This window comes from Nuphar pumila, chromosome 13, assembly GCF_984573655.1.
Source record: "Nuphar pumila chromosome 13, dmNupPumi1.hap1.1, whole genome shotgun sequence".
NCBI classification, from domain to species: domain Eukaryota; kingdom Viridiplantae; phylum Streptophyta; class Magnoliopsida; order Nymphaeales; family Nymphaeaceae; genus Nuphar; species Nuphar pumila.
This window is the reverse complement of record NC_143261.1, coordinates 98,950,920-98,957,630: the sequence shown is the minus strand read 5'-3', so window position 1 is coordinate 98,957,630 and position 6,711 is coordinate 98,950,920. Positions and strand designations below refer to the sequence as shown.

Here is a 6,711-nt window from a genome sequence, read left to right as displayed (position 1 = left end):
ACAGGACCACTGTTTGCATATCAAAGAAAGCTTTCGTATGGCTTCCACCATCAACGTGGCTGCTCTTACTGATTTGTCACTATATCTCATTGTTGAGATTACAGATGATGGCCAACGATACAGAGGCATTTGTCAGTATATCTCATTGTTGAGATTACTGATGATGGCCAACGATAGAGAGGCATTTGTGCGTGTTGCCTGTTGATACTGACAAGTGTCAACAGTTCATCTCTCAACCGTATCTTAGGACGCATGTGGAATGCAACGGTGTCAGACTGCAATTTTTAACGCATCTATAATTATTAAGAACTTTTTTCCTTTTTAATAAAGAAAGTTGTCCTTACAGTAATTTCCCAAGTATGCTCAACTTCAACGTGGTACTGGGCAGAGATTCAGGCAATCCATGGTGTTTATTTATTTATTAGGCAGCCCGCTTCTACTTTCTTCACACTTAACCGAACATCCACATGACAATTCTGCAAGCATCAGTTCAGCATTTTAACCAAACATCCACATGACAATTCTGCAAACCTCAGTTTAACATTTCATTCCTTCCAATAGTAGAAATACATATTACATATTACAAATCCTCATAAACAGAACAACCTAAAACTCCTTACTGGAAAACATCATAGCTGCTACTTTGGGTATGAGAAATGTTCACAAAGTGAACATGTACCCTAAAAGGCTTTGGACACCACAAACCAATTATACAACCACGAACCAACCCCATCACATGGAAAGAAAAGGAACCAACTCTAACACTGGAAAGACTGGTAAAAAGAGAGAGCTTAGGCACACTTGAAGCCTTCAGGGGGCACTCTACCACAAGCATTGAGAAGCAGGCTGAGTGAGACAGGGATGTTGAGGTTGATGCCAAGAACGTTTGCTTTGATGACGGTGCAGAGGCAGGCTGCTGCATCAACGTCGGCAAGACCCCCAAGGAGACTGCAGCACTGGCTGCTGCCTGGGCCCACCACCAAGTGCACCAATCCACCGAGCAAGTCACCACAGGCAGCCAACTTCAGGGTATCCGTAGGGCACTTGGGATATGGGTTGTAGGGAGGGTACTTTGGAACAGGGGGTGGGATGTATGGTGGGATGTATGGAGGGTACTTTGGAACAGGGGGTGGGATGTATGGTGGGATGTATGGAGGATACTTTGGCGTGGGCTTTGGCTTTGGCTTTGGCTTGTATGTAGGTGGGCATGGCTCCACATAATGGGAGGAGACACAGGTAAAGAAGAAAAGGTTTAGAGTGAGAAGCAATGCAGCGAGGGAGGAAGATGGTGCAGCCATTTTTCTCATTCTACTCTCTCTCTCTCTCCCTCTAAGGTTTCTATTTGTTAGGTGTGTATTGGGGGGTTAATGGGCAAGGCTTTTATAGAAGAAGAATGGCAGGATAGAGCAGGTGGCACAGTGGACAGCTTTATTTTTGGTGTTTTGGTTTTTCTCATAAAGAAGAATAGGCACCCATGTGAACCCAGTGGCCTGGTATTAGCTGTAATGGTGGATGCGATTAGCTAAGGAGTTTTTGGATGTTTGTGTTGTGGTGATTGCTCCCCATCAAATAACGTGGATTGTTTCGATATATATGTAGCGTAAATTAGTTGTTTTTACTTTTTTTTTCTTTTTTTCTGTTTCATGTACTTTTCTTTGCGTGTGGTTCATAATTGAACAAAAAACTTTTAAGGCTTTGATGTGGGCCATGTATATTTGCTGGTCCTGCTGAATAAGTGAATATATTTCAATTTTCATGAATCCCCCAATCGTACACTGTGCCATTGATTTCGCCTCAATGAATTGTTCTGCAACAAAGAACACCAGCCAATTGTATAGCCAACTGCTGTAGGGTTTAGGGTTTATGGTGACAATTAGTTGATATTAATAGAGCCCCTATAGGGTGCTTGGCTACTAATCTAGTCTTGACTCTTAAGTAAACTTAGTGGCTGGCCTCCATTTTTGGCTGCGGATGTTAGTGTCAAGACACATGATCCAGATCCAAGGTCCGTGGTTCAGCCTTGTGACGGTCCCCACGACCAAGAGTTTTGAAACACAACCAAACAACTTGCAGCTCTCTCCACTTTTCTTTCGTCCAGCCCGTGAAGGACTCCTCCATAGTGGACGGTCCCAGGGTGAACTTTGTGTAATATCTCCTAATGCAAGCAAAGAAGCAGTTTACTTCTACAAGACCTTGGAAGAGAAAAGTCCAAACAAACGCCCCCAGAAGTACCAACAAGGAAGACTCTCAAACGATTGTATTGATCTCTCCTAATGAGAGAGACCTCCACACAACTTGTAGTTTTTCTTCTTTAAATAGAAGAGTCCATCTCTCGTTAAGAGTGAGAGAGACAGATACACCGTGAACGTAGGTCATTGAAGGCCAAACCACATTAAAATCATGTATTCCATGTGTGAGTGTGTGCGTCTGTTTTTTCGACGTGTGAATCGACTTCTTGATCGCGTGTTTTTGCGCCTCATATGCATCCGTCAACTTCTTTAGTTAGCAATAGGATTCACCATAAAGGCAGGTCCAAAAACATTAAATGGTTCAAATTAACTAGGATTGTTTGAATATTATGTGGATCTGGACTGAGAATATCAAAGGGTTTATAATATGTATGTTAGCGATGAGTGAATTTACACCCAACTATTCCAAAAGTTTATTCGGTGTGGATCGATTGAGGATAAGGCAAAGGCACCCATTAATTGGTCGGCTATTTCCAAACTACTCAGTGTTGGAGGTTTGGCGGTACCCAATTTAGGTAGATTCAATATTGCCCTCCTGGCAAAATGGTTATGGATGATTTGTAGGAGAGAAGGCAAGCTTATTTTATTTTTTTTGAAAAAATATGACTTGGTAGGTTGGTCTTCAAGATGGTAGAAAAATCACAAATGGAAAAGAGGCTTCAGTACTTGGAAAGGATGCATGGGTCACGACATTGGATGCATTCAGTATATATGGTTGTTCGGGTGAATATGAGTAATGGCAATGTAACCTTATTTTGGCAAGAAGTTTTGTGTGGGGACAACAAACTTAGGGATCAATTTTCTAACCTTTATGATGCAGCAAAAGCCAAATATGATAAAAGTGTGTAATTTTTGGTAGGGAACGTGGGATATAGTGTTGAGAAGGGAGCTATATCCAAGTTGGCCTTTCAACAATGGATTGCGCCCTTGGATTTATTGTTGGGTTGCTCGCTATCCCAATGGGTAGATACGTTTAGTTGGCCACTATCTACCGATGGTTCTTTTAAGGCTCCATCACTATCTTGGTTACCCAAACGGGCCCTATGGAGAGAGATGATCCTACAAGATGTGGTAAACATGAAGCTTAGACTCAAGCGCAGTGGGTTTCATTTAGCTAGCTTCCATGTTATGTTCATCTGAGGAAGAATCTCCCCACCTCCTCTGAAAATACAGATTCATGCCTACTTTGTTGATTCGTGCCTGGAATTATCAATTCGTCAATATGGATTGGGACGATTTATATATCCTTCCCAAGGGAAGTACTGATCGCTCCACACATGGAGTCGAAAGATTTTCATTGGAGATTTGTGTGGAGGGTATGGGTTTTGTCGGCTTGTAGGTTGGTCTGGCCAACGCATTTTCAAGATTAAGAGTAACTATTTGGAAGGAATCCTCTACCAGCAGCTTTGGAAGTGAAGGAGAGAGGGTGAGGCACAAATGGCCGGACCGTTCCTATGATTGGTTTGGGAGCAGCAGAGTGATGGCTTAGCTACTATATATGCGGCTTCCTTTTCATTTCTCGTTTCTTGTTCTTTTGTTTTAGTCCTGCATCAATATGAGTGATGACTGATGTTTGTATCTCTCTGTTCAGTCGAGTGTGTGATATCTCATCACACCTAGTCCAGTTTGCTGTCCTCTAATGTGGTGGGCACTGGCAGACACCTCTGATTTGTACTAGATAATTCTTCCTGTCAATGAAAGCTGAAATTTCTTAAAAAAAAAATGAGTGAATTTACTCCATTAGACAGAGAGTTACCATCTGGAACTTAATCTGGAATCGAACAGGTTCCAGCCCGGGCTGGTCAGGCCTAGGCCCAATCTATTGTGAGAGAAGATCATATTGTACATAACCCAATCTTTGATTATATTCAATCCCCCATCTCACATCATCGCCACTAGGGAGCCGTGCATCTGTCTACTGTGAGAATGAGGCCACTAGGGAGCCGTGCATCTGTCTACTGTGAGAATGAGGCTCGTGCACATTGAGATGTGCGGTAGGGATTGAATATAATAGATGAATCGGTGGTATCCAATATGACTTGATCCGCTCTCCACTACCAACTTTTTCTATAAGCCTATCCTAATCCATCTATGATGTGAACTGGACAATCTCAGCTCATCCATTGAGATAAAAAAAATTTCTGAGGTTTGGATTTGGTGTCAAAATCATGTCTCCGATTGGTTATTCCTTTTCTTTCAACCCTTTACGTAAATCTTGGATGACTTCAATCACTTAAATCTATGCATTCATTTTTGTTATTATGTGTAGTGCTTCGAGATAAAAGCATTCTAGCCGTGGATTTTGCATATGGCTCTGACAGCATCTTGGAAGAACGCATGTATCTTGCCCTAAATTTTGTGTCATTTTGTGCTTGAGCCTTGCCGACATCATGTGATCTCCCTTCCAATGAGCCCTCAGTCGTTTTCTCAATTTCTTTATGCTAAACTGCATATGAACTATGAGAATAATCTGAATGATGGTCCGTATTAGTCAGGGGTGTCAACAGTTCGGATCCAGTAGAACCAGACTTGAACCAGATTTTGGGGTATGGTATTGGGTCCAGACCCGGGTCTAATCAGGTCTACAATAAGAGAAATCACCCGGATCCAATAAGAACTACATGAACCAGACCCGTACCATGCCCGGTAAAATAATATTTTTTTAGCATTTTTACATTGAAAAATTGAGGGTCATAATCGGAAACTCGGGTCAGGTTCGGGTTTGGTATAAAATTTCACAAACTATACCCAGGTCTATGTATTAATCGGACCTTTGGGTCTGGACCCGGGTCTTAATTGGGTCTTCTTATTTGTCACCATACCCGGATCCTATAGTGTTTGGTCCGGGTCAGGTACAGGTAAACCCGACCCGTTGACACACTTAGTATTAGTGTGACAATTACACATGCATCAAAGTGAAGCTACATTGCCCGCAATGAGAAAGAAAACATGAATCTAGGACTTGGAAAATAAATTAATCTCCAACTTAATTATGAAATTAAGGTTAATGAAAAAGGAAAGAAAAAAGTAGGGCCCAAATCAAAACTTGTTTCATAAGCATGTGTTGATGGAGTTGCCAAAAACACTCTTATAAATGGTGTTCAATGTGGTGTTAGAGCTATCAAACCCATTCCCAATGTTAGTTTTTTTGCAATACTACTCCCAGACAGCAGAGAGCATGACTGAAACTGCACACACATCGGATTCAACGCACCAAACAGAGCCTTAAATACTTCTAGGGGTGTCAACCGGTCGGGTTTGGTTCGGACCTAGGTGAAATCAGACTTGGACCAAATTTTCAGGTATGGACCCGGGTTTACCATAAGAGAAACCATACTTGGACCCGATAAGAACTACATGAACCAGACCCAGACTATACCCCGTAAAATAATATTTTTTTATCATTTTTACATTGAAAATCTTCGGGTCTGAAACTCGGGTTGGGCCTGAGTCTGGTATAAAATTTTACAAACTATACCCGGGTTCATGTATTAAGCGGACCTTCTGGTCTGAATCTGAGTCTTCTTACTTGTCACCATACCCGGACTCTATAGCATTTGGTCCGGGCCGGGTCTGGGTAAAACTGACCTATTGACACCCCTAAATACATCGAATGCTTAAATAAAAACCCATCAAAAGCACAACTTGTGGGGCCTCATTTTTCCTGCATTAAGTTATCAATAGTTCAGTTATCAATAGTTGTAACATGCAGTTATTTCATAGATCAAAAAGCTTCTTTGATTAAAGATTACGTTAGCTTCATATTTTATGAAATCAGGAAGGAATTGTACCATTCCAGCTAGTTAAATTCATAAACGAAGGTACAGCAACACATGCAAATGGTGTTCCCATCTCAATGCAAGATTTCCAAACAAAGTGTGAATCCCATTCTCTGTAACAAATATCGCGATAATATCGTGAGAAATGGAAAGTTTAAAATGGCAATTTCTTGCGAGATTTTCAAACCGTGACAAATATCGTGATATTTACGGTTTTAGCATATATTTATCATGATATTTTTATTTTAAAATGTGTTTTATTTATATTTTCTTATAAAATTTAATTTTTTATATTTTTTTAATTTATTTTTTATTGCTGAGATTTTGCCAAAAAATGCAAGATTTATGAAAATTTTCATAATCTCCCGAGTTTTTGACTCCCCAGATTTTGCCGTTCTTAAATTTTGTCACTATGATCCCATTCTTTAGATGTCAAGGCATTATTTTTTAGAGAAAGAGAAAAAAAAAGGTAGTTCAAGTTGCATCAACTAACCCTGTAAGAAGGTAGATAAATTATCCAAATTGCAGTATTTGAAGACCAATTCATTTAAAGAAAGTATTTATTAGCCACATAAATTAGTATTTCTAGCATACATATGGACAACCGCTCCTGGCTCCTACATGGATTAACACGTGAAGCACTGGTTGGCACATCTCTGTTCTTTGAATTTTTAGTCCATAGG

General features: G+C 40.6%; 1 pseudogene across 1 annotated transcript; it reads right to left on the bottom strand.

Moving 5' to 3' along the window:
• Nucleotides 1–521: 521 nt before the first annotated feature.
• Nucleotides 522–1,419, bottom strand: LOC149819410 (14 kDa proline-rich protein DC2.15 pseudogene; annotated as a pseudogene). Its single transcript, XR_016427417.1, has one exon. The product of XR_016427417.1 is annotated as a 14 kDa proline-rich protein DC2.15 pseudogene (transcript).
• Between the last annotated feature and the right edge of the window lie 5,292 nt (nt 1,420–6,711).